Here is a 13,077-nt window from a genome sequence, read left to right as displayed (position 1 = left end):
TAAATACTTTTCTGCATAATAAAAAAAATTAATGCGCAAGTATAATATAATGCGAAGTACTTCTATAATGCGATAATATAATGCGAAATAGTTCAGTTTTGTATGCAAGTTAAATTTTCAATTATGAATATCATATTTCACTTATATCTTTTATTTATCTTGTTTCTAAAATCAACTTTTTGTTAACTAACTACGTGCGATCAAGCTATCAATAACAATTCCATATTGACATAGAAATTGATCGATTAATCATTATAATTTATAAAACAATCGTAATATAAAATCGTAAAAGTATGAATTAATATAATAAATTGTGTTCAATAGTTTCAATAGTTTAGTGACGAAAAATCGACAATACTCTTGTCTCGCTACTCCGAGATTGAGCAATTATGTTGATAAATTTGATATTATAAAAAAGAGCAACATTTTGGATGATTTAGTAAAAGATTTAATACATTAAAAGATGTGTATACATTTATTTCCTACACTCGTAGAAAATGCTCGAAACACCGACGATATATTATATATTCGCGTGTATAAGTATACATGTACGAAAGAAATTTGTACGAGTAATAAAAAACAAAAAACTCCGCGATAAGAAACTCGACATGTAATTTCAAATTTCGAGATGCGATGTACGACACGAAAAACCAGTGAAAATTGCAAAAAAAGTAGTCGGCATATCTAGTTTCAGTTTTTTTGTTTACCTATTGAAGAACCGAGGGCGAGCCGGTGCTCGCTCGCCGAGCGTGCCATATAAGGAATAAGAGATAAGCTAAGCGCGAGAGAGACGGAAGAAAGGGAATAGAGAAAGAAAAAGTCGCTCGACGCTCGAGGCTCGAGTCCGCGTGGACTCGAATGAAAAAGAACGAGACACGACGAGGAACGAAAAAGGATGCTAGAAGAAAATTCGAAACGCCAATAAGACGCGAGGTTCCGCCAATAAAACGAGATGTTTTGCGAGTGAAATAAATTTCGATTTTTCTATTGGATTGAGAATCGAACGACTTTGGATTATTGGTCATCGCTCGATGATTCCGCGCGGATTATTTAGGTCGATTCCGCGTGTATTATTTAGGATTTAAGTCAGAATATTCCGTCGATAAATCGTGAGATGCACGTGCCATGCGGATCACAATGCATCTCCCAAACCACGATTTTTCAATTAAACTATTGATTATGATTATTATTGGCAAGCGATAATTTCTCAGATTTCATAAGTTTCATACATTATCAATACTTTGGCGCATATTTTTCTATAATCAATAAATACTGATATAAATAATTCGACTCACATTTCGCCGGCAGCATTTTTCCTGTAGGAGACCAACCTCTGCGTCGGGAACTGTCCTCGTAGAAGCTCAGCTTCGAAACACTTTACACTCGCGTTAGTTTATTTTGTTCGCGACGAGCAGCGACGCCAGGGTTTTAACTATCACAATCTTCGACGCGTTTCGGTAAAACGCGAGAAACGCGAGAGCTTATTCGCGCACGACCGATGCTCTATTTTCGCGTCGCCACTTTTTTCAAGGCCAATTTATCGCAGGGCCTTCTCGACCGACGTTGGCGACTTCCCCGCGACGCACTCAGGAGTCGCCGATATGCCCGAATTTGCGCTAATTTTATATATACAATACTTCCGAACGCGATCTAGAATGCTGCTTTCTACTGCACTTTTGAATTGTTCGTTATCAACGGTCGCGCCCTCATCGCCGGGCCACAAAAGTACGAGTATTAATTAGTGTCTTTACGCCGTTAATTATCGTACAAATCCGATCGCGTCGTGTGTCCCGACATCACGATCTCGATTGCACACGCGAAATTGATCTCGTCGACCGAGAATATCGCGTAACGGTTCGTTTATTACTGCTGGTCAGTGCCAGTTACGGAACGTGCAACACGTCGCGACAAAATGGCCGAGTTGGAATGGAAGGGGGGCGGCCGAGTACGTGCGAGCTCGGCGACCCCCACCACTCCAACTTGGCGATCTTGTCGCGACGTGTTGCGCGTTCCGTAACTGCTACAGACTGGCACAAATAAACGTACGCGAGATTTATACGATAATTAACGGCGTAAACACACTAACTAATTAATACCTGTACTTTCGTGGACCGGCGATGAGCGTGCGACCGTTGATCATGAACAATGCGGAAATGCATTAGAGGGCGACAGCATTCTAGATTGTGTTCGGAAATATATTCACTTAGAGTGAAGAGCTCGATTGACCAATCAGGACAAAGAGATCCTCGGTCTCTGATTGGTCGGTCGAATGCTGCATTTTGGTGAATAAATTTCCGAACACAATCTAGAATGCTGCCGCCCTCTAATGCATTTCCGCATTGTTCGTGATCACGGTCGCGCGCTAATTACCGGGCCACGTAAGTACAAGTATTAATTAGTGTCCTTACGCCGTTAATTATTGTATTGGATCCCGTCGCGTGTATCGACATCGTGATCGCGACCGCATTGATTCGCGCGAAATTGATCTCGTCGGCCGGAAATCTAATTTTAATTCGCTAATTCGGGAATATCGGCGACTCGTGAGTGCGTCGCGGGAAAGTCGCCATCTTCTCGTTCGACAAGGCCCTGCGATAAGTGGGTGTTGAAAAAAACGGCGATGCAAAAATGGAGCATCGGTCGTGCGCGAATAAGCTCTCGCGTTTCTCGCGTTTTGCCGAAACGCGTCGAAGATTGTGATATTTAAAATCCGGACGTCGCCGCTCGTCGCGAACGAAATAAAGTAACGCGAGTGTAAAGTGTTTCGAAGCTGTGCTTCTACGGGGACGGTTTCCCTCGACGCAGAACGCAGAGGTTGGTTTCCTACAGCAAAAATGGTGCCGGCGAAATGTTAGTCGAATTATTTATATCATTATTTATTGATTAGAGGAAAATATATATACGCCTAAGTATTGATAATCGTTATATATGAAGCTTATTATGAAATCGCTATGCAATCGAGAAAATATATAATGAGTCGTATTTTCATATATATATATATATATATATATATATATATATATACTTATTTTCCCTAGACAATATATATTTTCACCCAAATTCAATTTCAACATTAAAATAAAAAATAATTTAACACTCCTCGATACGATACGCAACAGAAAAGTTGTAGTACACAATATTTCATTTGTATAATAACAAATATACCTACACACATTAAGAGTTTTCAAAATAATGAATACTGCAAAAAATAATTTTTGCGTTCAACTACATTTTTTATTTATTCTTAAAAAACAGATATTTTATAAAAAATTTACGAAATAAGATATATTTCTTTCAAATATAAATTCTTTTTTATTCTAATATATATGTATTATATATGATACATTTAACAGGACAGGTAATTCCTGTATGCGTTTAATTAATTATATAAACTGATTATATACAAGGTGTCAATATAAGAGTATCGATAATAATCGCCGCAAACTCGTTTTTAATACATTGAAATTTTTTATATAATTATATAAAATATAGTCGCCAAGTGGAGTTGTATGAATATTAATCATTATTTAAAAAAGAGAATAGAGATGATAAGTGCTTTCTTAGTGTAGGAAATAAATGTATACATCTTTTAATGTTTCATCTTTTAATGTTTCAAATCTTTTACTAAATCATCCAAAATGTTACTTTTTTTTATAATATCAAATTTATAAAAATAATTGCTCTATCTCGGAGTAGCGAAAAAAGAGTAATGTCAATTTTTCGTCACTAAACTATTGAAACTATTAAACACACAATTCATTATTTTAATTCATACTTTTACGATTTTATATTACGAATGTTTTATAAATTATAATGTTTATTCGATCAATTTCTATGTCAATATGGAACTGTCATTGATAGCTTGATCGCACGCAGTTCGTTAACAAAAAGTTGATTTTAGAAACAAGATAAATAAAAAATAAAAGTGAAATATATTCTTAATTGAAAAATTTAACTTGCATACAAAACTGAACTATTTTGCAATATATTATTACATTATAGAAGTAGCTCGCATTATATTATACTTGCGCATTAATTTTTTTAATTATGCGGACAGAAAAAGTATTTAAACAATTAAGCAATTATAGAAATAACTCAATATGTGCAATCTCGAAATTCATTTATTACGAAACAAATATTTTGTCTCTTTGTGACAAAACTCCTGCAGATGTTCTTCTTGATATATTTTGAAATTATATATTCCGAAAAGGAAAACAAATAAAGGCGAAGGAATTTACTATAATGCAGCAGACTTACAGCGCCGTATACATTGATGTTTTGTGGGAAATTTTACTCTTTTTTTTACATAAAATTTTAAACATTCTTACATAGCTATAATAAAACACTAATTCTTACTCTGCAGATATTGATATACTGTGGAACAAATAAATAAATTACTTAGCAGTTTTTTCTTATATTGTTGCAAATTATACAAAAACAAACAAAATATGAAAGCATTTGAGACCTCAGTATTGTTTTTAATATTGTTACGTTACTGCATTCCGTAAGCATTCTATAAATATCGCTTTTATCAAGCTCATCTTCAAAGTTTTGCATCATGATCTCGAACGAGATATTACCCTAAGAAGCAATTAGCGGAGGCGGGATTTTATTCTACAGGAAATTTAAATCAGGTATGTTGTTTTTATTGCAACTTATATTTGATAGATTTGGACGACAGCGATAATCCTTCGGAAAAGCATGATTTTTGGAATCATAAATGCTTTTATATATTCGAAAGATATATTAACGTCATCATCTCCGATTTGCTTCAAAATTTACAGGAAGCTTCCTTTTAATGTAAAATAAAGATCCTTCATGTAAATTTTGAGGCAAATCAGAGATGATGACGTTAATATAGAAATTTACCGAGAAGTCGCGTAATCTAGGAGGGAAAACGTCATTAGCCGACTATCGTCGACCCCGTTAGAACTCGAATACGCCCAGATCTTTCTGCCGCGCCAGGTGTTTTATTACGCTAAATACCATCGATTCGAGAAATGCGAAGAGCAGGCACACTTGAATAAACTCTCCGTACTAATTCACAGGCATTGAATCGATAACGATTCGCGTCCGCGAAGTAGGTTCACCTATCTATCCCGCGAATGTTTATCCGCATATCGCGAGCGATCGTGGGAATATTGGGCATCGCTCCGTTTTTAAAAATCTCATCACTAATTAACGTTGCTCGCGGAGTGTTACCGAGCTTTGCATAAAGTCGTATCAGTAACGCCGACCGCTCCTTCTTCGGTAATTGATATTTAGGACATTACTCTCGGAAGAGTAACAGGGAGCGGTAGACACGTAACGAGCTTAACTGTACCTACCAATGAGCATAACTTGGAAATTATACGACAGATAGTAGGGAGAGCATCGCTGCTAGGGCCATTCGCGGTTATATATAGCATATAACACACTTCTATATGTTCGTGACAGAGTCAATCGTGATTTCGAGGCATACCGAATGCATAGAGCGCAACGAAAGATAAGATGACAGAAGATTATAGTGACAGGAGTTTAACTTTAAGAACCGAAGAAAATGAATTATCATTTGATACTAAAATAGTATACGATCGCGTTAAACGTAATGAATCTGATGCACGTTGACATCGAAAATTTATAAGTAGTATAAGTTTCTTTTCGTTCGAGGAAATCTCGTGAAGCGGTGGGAAGCGAGAGGAACCGGTCCCTCGTCTGATTTTTAAGTCGTTGCCGCCCTCTTTCTTATGACAGGCGGCGTCAAGTGGTGTGTCCCGAAAGCGCAAACGTTTCGATAGCCCAATAAAAGTTTACAAACTCCCGTCCACGCTCTCTCCTCGAGTACCATCGATATTCGATGGAATTGACTTGAGGAACTCTCCTCCGGAGAGAAAAGTGCCGGGCAATAAAAAGAAGGGATAGTAGAGACCCAGAGACCCTCATCTTCGCGGAAGAGCATACGTGGGATAAATATAAATCGTAAGACTCGTTCGAGAGAGACTCGCGATCGCAAAATCGACGATCGCGTACGTCGTCGTCGCGGTTCGTTCGCGCAATTGCCAATTATGTTAATGTAATAGTGCGTGTTGAACACGGTTGTAATTTACAAGTGACAAGTTTTTTCTTTCCAATGACTATACAGGGTGTCCCAAGTTCATAGCGCTACTTTGTGATTATAAATTTATTGATCAATTTAAACTTGTACTTTTTTAAAAATTTTTGTCATTATTTAATCATTTAAACAGTCAGCTCTAGATATCTTTATACTTGAATTAAAATTCTGTTAAAGTATAAAACTCACTTGAAAATCAACGATAACAAAGAATAAACTTTTATTTTTATCCTTAATTTGTGAAGCTTTTAGTTTATAATTCAGAAAATCTACACTTCAAATTTGACTTTATTTGACAAAGAAATCTGCGACACTTTGTACATATAATATTTAAAAAAGAAGATCGAAGCACGTGATTTTCCCGCCTCGCTTTCCTGTTCGCGTCTCTTCTGCTCGCACATAATTATTATCATCTGACGAAGTGAGTAGATCGAAGGACTTTGTTTAGCAGTCATAATGACATCTCAACTTCGCGCGGCCTTCGTCGTTTTTTTTCTGCCGATTACATGCATACAATTATATTGAAGACTCTTGGCATGATTTAATCGCGCTTGCGAGAAAAACCGTGATACGCGACTTCCGCAACTTCTATAAATTACCTTTTTTTCATCCCATTAAAATTCTCTCAGACTGCATAACTTTTATTCTCCATAGATAATGTTGAGAGATTATTTTGAAATCTATGCGCGCGCGTTTCACGATTGTTTTCAATAAATTCCTACTATATATTTTTTTCGCTCTAATTTTCAGCATTGTTATAATAATAATCGCATTTGCATACGTAATATTTTCTTGCATATGAAACATTTATGTTTTCTCTCCGCGAGTTCCTTCCCACCATTCGACGACGCGATAAACGTCGGGACGTCAATACCGGCATTACCGTATCCGCCGATTTGTGCACGCAGTTTCTCCCGTAAAAGGACCAAAAGGGATGAAAAACGGGGGAGGAAAGGGGGAACCATGAAACGAGCCGTCCTCCGCCGGACCGTAGGGCCGATACGAAACAATGAACTCTGTAATTTTCTCGAGCGACGACGTTCCGAGCGAGACCCTTTTCACGCGCCACCATAGCCCTGGGCTTCCAGTTTTCTGCCCAGATGAGGGCTTCCACGTCGATCACGACGGGAATTGAGCGATCAAATCGCGATCCTGTGCAACGATCGATTAGACGAAACGTATCCGAGGGATCACGTGCGGAGAGAGATACTCGATGAGATTCTTTCGTTAACTATACTTTCCGCGTTGCTAGTTATTCGTCTATTTCGCTTATTCAAAAATACATTTATCAAATCACAATGAGAATAACGACTTATAATATGTTCTTATAATGATAAAAATTGAATTGTGTTCTCCATTGCTATATGCAAATATAAGAGAGAATATGTATATTCTAAATATACCAACTAAAAATTGTGCTTTTACAAAAAAAAAACCAATTTTTTTTTATTTCCTACAGACTAGAGTATATTTCAAATATCGTCCTTCCGCTGATCGATATGTCGATCGGTGAACGAACACCTGTGTGGAACGTTCTATAAAAGCTCCGGGCGTCGTATAATGAATTGCATTCGTCCGCGATGTGCCGTTGGTATTACGTCAATAAATCTATTTGGAAAATCCGCCTCTTTTTAATTCGTTAAAATCGTTTACGAATCGCGTTCGCGTCGATCGTATCGCCCGTTATCGAATCCTCGTTTCGTCGACCTTTGTATAATTGATTCTATTCAGAATCCACGTTCGAGAACGTGCGAGTGAATCTAGCTGGTTATGTGCAAATAATCATATATTCAAATTACATGAACGAGCGAAACGTTTTTTTATTGCGTGTAATATCAAAATTTTATCTCCAGATCTTTCTCTCTCTCTTTCTCTCTAAAATGTTTCTTACAAGAAAAGCTAAGTATTCTAAAAACAAAATATTAATAAGAAAAATGTTTATTATATATATTAATTTATTATTCTAATATTTTATAATATTTATTATATTATATTATATATACATTATATATTAATTCTAAAGAACCGATCCGAAAAATTCTGACAGCGATTGTTACTATTAGTCAGCTCGCACTTCAAGCGACACGCCCTTATTATGTAATGTACGCTAAATACGGCTTCAGCTAAATTAATTTCACGCGACCGTCGTCCCTAAATCGCGCGATGCACGCGCGTGCCCCGCAATTACCTAACAAATTTATGGAAACCGCATCTCCGAAAGACGAGCCTCCCCTCCTCTTCTCTCCTTTCTCCGATGCCGATCCTAAAAAGCCGCCACAGTCGCGTTCCCCTTCTCGCGCGACTCGAGTTTCCGCGAATTCGTGTCGCGCGCTCTGCAATTACGGTGCAGTGCCTATATAATAAAACATGAATATTTACCGGTATGCACATTGTGCACCGCAAATTAATTGCATCCGTCCGCCGCGTGCGCTCTTGACGCGTTATCTCGCCGACAGATCGATCCTAATTTATGAAAACTATTTCCCGCGACGAGTTTCGCTCCTCGTTTCTTCGTCATCGTCCTTCCTTCTCCTTCCTCCCTTCGGATATTTCCACGAATCGATTCTGTTCGCGGCGAACGACGATCGCGCGCGGTTAATCAGCGGTTAACGACGTCGCGTTATCGCTTTTAAGTACACGTTTGTCGCGCAGCGGTGCGGCCGTTTTATGTAAATGCCGTATAATCGGGGACACGAACCGGCAATAACTTCATTACCGCGCGGACTAATTATGGGAAATTAACGCGCGGCTAATTGCGCCACGTCGACTGTGCCGATCGAGATTTAATCGATGTAAGGCGTATCGAAGTGCCGGCTTGCGTGGATAAAGGAAATTAAGAGCGGAAACGTTTCGAAAGAGAAGGGGAGTCCATCGCTTTCTCAACGCGACATTATTACGGTGGAGCCTGCGACTGGTGTCTTCATTGAAGGCTTAGTTTCGAAGGATTTAAAGGTGTTCGGTAATTAGCACGCGGCACCTTGCACATCTTTCCTCGTGGAACATCGTGATAGATCGTCTTCTGATAGCGTTAAGTATTCGTCAACGTCGAGAGCTCACAATGAATGCGTATCGGAATTAACTTATCGTCGATCGCGAATTAAAACACCAGCTGACAGCACTTCGTGTAGTCATTCGAATTAATTTGGTCGCTAGTAAAGGGTACCATTTTCCTTCATGACAAACCATCACACCCTAAAGACGCATCTTAACGTTAATTTCTTGCATGCGTCACAGGAGCTTTTTGTTCCACTTCAGAACTGATTTTATCGTTATATTGAACACGCTTAAAACTATTAACGTACATGGTCTCATAATGAACTGTTGCAAAATAAAAAAGCAAAATTTTCTCTCTCTCTTTCTCTCGTGAAAATTTATTTAGTCTTATAAGATTATAGTCAGAAAACTTTGAAGAATATCTAGAAGAAAGAATTCGATTAACCGCACACGAAAAATAGTATAAATCGAAGCGAGACATAGTTTCATCAAATTTTTAGTAAAACAAAAAAGGATGTAAATCTCCCCATCCGAGGTGTACCCTTATATATCCTCGAAAATATTAATAAGTTGCGCCTCGATACGAAACACCGCCGAGGAAGGGAAAAGTGCATAGCGGTATATGCACATCGGCTGCGCGTATATACACGAACGCGAGTCGTGTTGCGAGCGACGCGAAGTCACGACCTACTAATGAATGATTATGCTACAATTTGCCCCGGGACGGCAGCTATCGCAATTTATTAAATTACAGTGATCCGCGCACCGGCTGGGATCCGGTAGTCGCGCGCGCGCGTCGCGTTTCGCGAGGATCATTTCCACCCGTCGATTTTCGATTTCGATTACACGAGACCGCGAGATCGTGCACGGCCCGGCGCGAGCGGTATATAACAATGGCATTCGCGACGAATGCGAAATGCCCCAGCCGAGGCTCTTTGCAATTTGCGATTATCTCGCCCGCTCGAGATAACAAATCCATTCGTTCATTTGTCGAGAGTGCCACAGGAATCCTCTTTGTCCCTAATACCATCTCGAACGACATTATAAAAATATATATTTCAATTTTGATATTGAATTTATATTTATAAAATCTTATTCTCGATATTGCATAGATTATTTTATAATGCAATATTAATTTTTTTCTTTAATTCTCCAGCCTGCTTACGAAATGCCATTTCGCGAGCTACAAGTATTTTTTTAGTAAGATATCGAGAAAGTTGTCATCATTTTTCAATAATAATATATGCTATTATTGCTATTTAATTAAGATGCATCTAATCTTTTGTGTACCACTCATTTTATATACAAATGTTAAGCATAATAGTAAGGGAAACTTTAATAAAATTAATAATGAACGAAAAAAGCAGATGTTAAGAGAAGTCTCAATCAGCGTCTTATAATTAATAAAATCGTCGCGAACGACTAATTACATCGTGAACTGCTAAGAGCTTAACATTTGGATAATAATACACATTTATTTTATTGATCTCGAAAACGTGAGGTAACAGTTCAAAATCCAGCTCGAATAAGTTACCGAGCAAATAAAAGTTAAAATCCAGGACTTGTTTTTATTACATGTTTTATCGCTCCTTGAATATTTGAGATTCCATTATTTTTCCCGTAATTGGATATTGCGAGACATTATTTTTTTCTACAACGCCAAAAATTCTTTGACTTATTTATTTTTGTATAATATGAAAAATGTAAATTCTACGAAAACTGTAACATAATTTTGTTAAATCTATTCGACAGAGTAACTATAAATATTTTTAAAAAATCGTTTTACGTGTTGATAGCCTTGGAATATTTGTTGCATGTTTGTATGTGCTTGTGATTCATTTCTCCAAGATCAATCGAAATGCGTTACTGCATATTATGCTATAAAATACAACGTATCCGTCAATAATCGCATTCAAGGGCGTCGAATATTATCCCAAGACGACTAATATATCCTAAACGCGAGATTCCGCTCGGATATTAATTCGCACAAAAAAAATCGATAATAATTAGTCGACCAAAAAGATCGCGAAAGAATAAGCGAGGAAAAAGAAAAAAGAACAGCAGACTGTCGTCTGACGAGTTCCCTCGTAAAGAGAGAGAGAAACAGATAAAGAGGGAAAGAGAAGAAGACAGAACAGGATAATGGGAGAGAAGAATAGATGTGAAGTGCGGGCGAATCGCATTATCGGAGGTATTTACGGGAATTCGCGACGGAATCGTTGCGTGTCCGGTGCCGATGCAGTCATAAACAACGGGGCCATTAATTTAGCCGCGAAGGATGCCCAATATCCTTCGGGAAGCCTCGGCGGCGATGCACCGATAGGCAGCTAACGCGCGGATAAAATAAGCTTAGAGGCGTGAAATTGGCAGTAATTTTACAAGCCATAACGATCTACTAAATCTGTAAAATAATTAAGGGCGCAGATGTTCTCCAAGACTACCATCGCATCCCTCCCGCTCTTCCCCTCCCGTATCTTTCCCTAAACTCTCCTCGACCTCTCCTAACTGCTGCTACTATTACAAACCTCTCTGCTAGGGTTCTTTTAGGAATTTCGTTTATCATATTTCATTTCGCAAAGACGACTGCTTCTTATCGATAGCGAGCAAATATCTTTCGATTGACAAAAAAAAAAAGAAGTATCGTAATCGATAAAAATGCATTTGTATTTTCGGCGCGAATCCATTGGAGTAAAAAAACTGCGCAAAATTAAACGTATACCATCCGATAATAAAATACGAACATTTACGTAACGCGCGGCCTTATTTAGTTGGGCAAAAATTTCTTAAATTGCTCACCGCGTGGCAATTTATGCGCGTATTACGTTTTAAACGGCACATACTTGTATTTCAAATTTCGAGGCGAAAGCGCGAGAGACGTAAGTATAAGGAGCGCCGTCGTGCTCTCAGCTGAAACGAGCAACCATACATTAATTCTGGCTTTATTAAATTTATTGCGAAGCCGTAATTCGAGGGGCCCCGGATGCCCCCTGTCCCCGAGGGGCGGCCCGCCCGCCTCTTATCAGCGCGCGAGAGAGCGCTCCCCCTTTGCGAAATCTTTTATATCGGGGCCTCGCCAATGCCTTGGGTTACTGTCCATGATGAGACGGTATGTACACCGTTCGGCAGACGTGACACCATTAATGATACGGCCGAAACCGCGAAGTTACGCTCCATCGGCGTGAGCTGGAAGCCGCCAGAGAGACCACCTCGAGTGCCAGAAAGATCGGTGTTCCCAATATTATCACACGTCCCCATTATGTTCCGTTTAAGACGTAAAATTTACGTGCAACTAAATTTTTGTCCAAAATAGGCTTTTTAATTATTTCGAAATAAATTAGAAAAAAATATGCTGGACAAATAAAATAAAATGACGAGGAACCAGAGTCACCATATAATTTTTTTTAATCTCGATGAAATAATTCAACGACGATCACGAAGTGATCTCGTCTAGGCGATGAAACGAAGGAGGGGAAAGACGGGGTATAGGCACGAATGCAGAAGGAAATACAGACAGGTCGCTAACGATCACCGCGATTCTACATTCGCGTCCGTAAAAATGCGAAAAGCCGTTCTACTTTGCGATTAAACTCGCTCTCTCCCGCTCACGCAGGTGAGAGCCTCGCGTATACTCTTTGCCAGATGTATCTAGTTCGAACTACTGCTGCTGCTGACGTACACGCGTGATACAAGTGTGATCTGTTTATTGCCTTCCTAACATCGGTTCCGTTTCACCGAGACTTCGACATCGTTAAACTCGTCCACCCGGGAAATAAAGATCTTTTATGCGCGGAAATGCTGCGCGCGCATTCTCTGCAGATTAATTTTGCCATCTCGAACTGAAGCGTCGCTCGTAAAGAAATAGCGCACGCTCTTGTCTTCCGAGAATTTAAAAGTATTATGTATATATCAAGTGCGATGTCGCTGATAATAACGAGAATCATATGTATTATTTATTTAATAATTACGTAATAATATGAAATAATCGCGTATGTCGT

The 13,077-nt window shown here is 38.7% G+C and overlaps 2 protein-coding genes across 4 annotated transcripts in view; one reads left to right on the top strand and one right to left on the bottom strand.

Annotated features, from left to right (window-relative positions):
- Positions 1–13,077, top strand: part of LOC145944901 (uncharacterized) — a 264,706-nt gene that overhangs the window by 174,951 nt on the left and 76,678 nt on the right. The window lies entirely within an intron of this gene.
- The window catches only part of LOC145944898 (uncharacterized), a 242,506-nt gene that overhangs the window by 195,412 nt on the left and 34,017 nt on the right, over positions 1–13,077 (bottom strand). The window lies entirely within an intron of this gene.

Source organism: Prenolepis imparis, unplaced genomic scaffold (assembly GCF_030444845.1).
Source record: "Prenolepis imparis isolate NDT839.2.m4 unplaced genomic scaffold, iyPreImpa1.0 SCAF_13, whole genome shotgun sequence".
NCBI classification, from domain to species: domain Eukaryota; kingdom Metazoa; phylum Arthropoda; class Insecta; order Hymenoptera; family Formicidae; genus Prenolepis; species Prenolepis imparis.
Note: the sequence above shows the minus strand (reverse complement) of the source record. Positions and strands in the feature narration are given on the sequence as shown.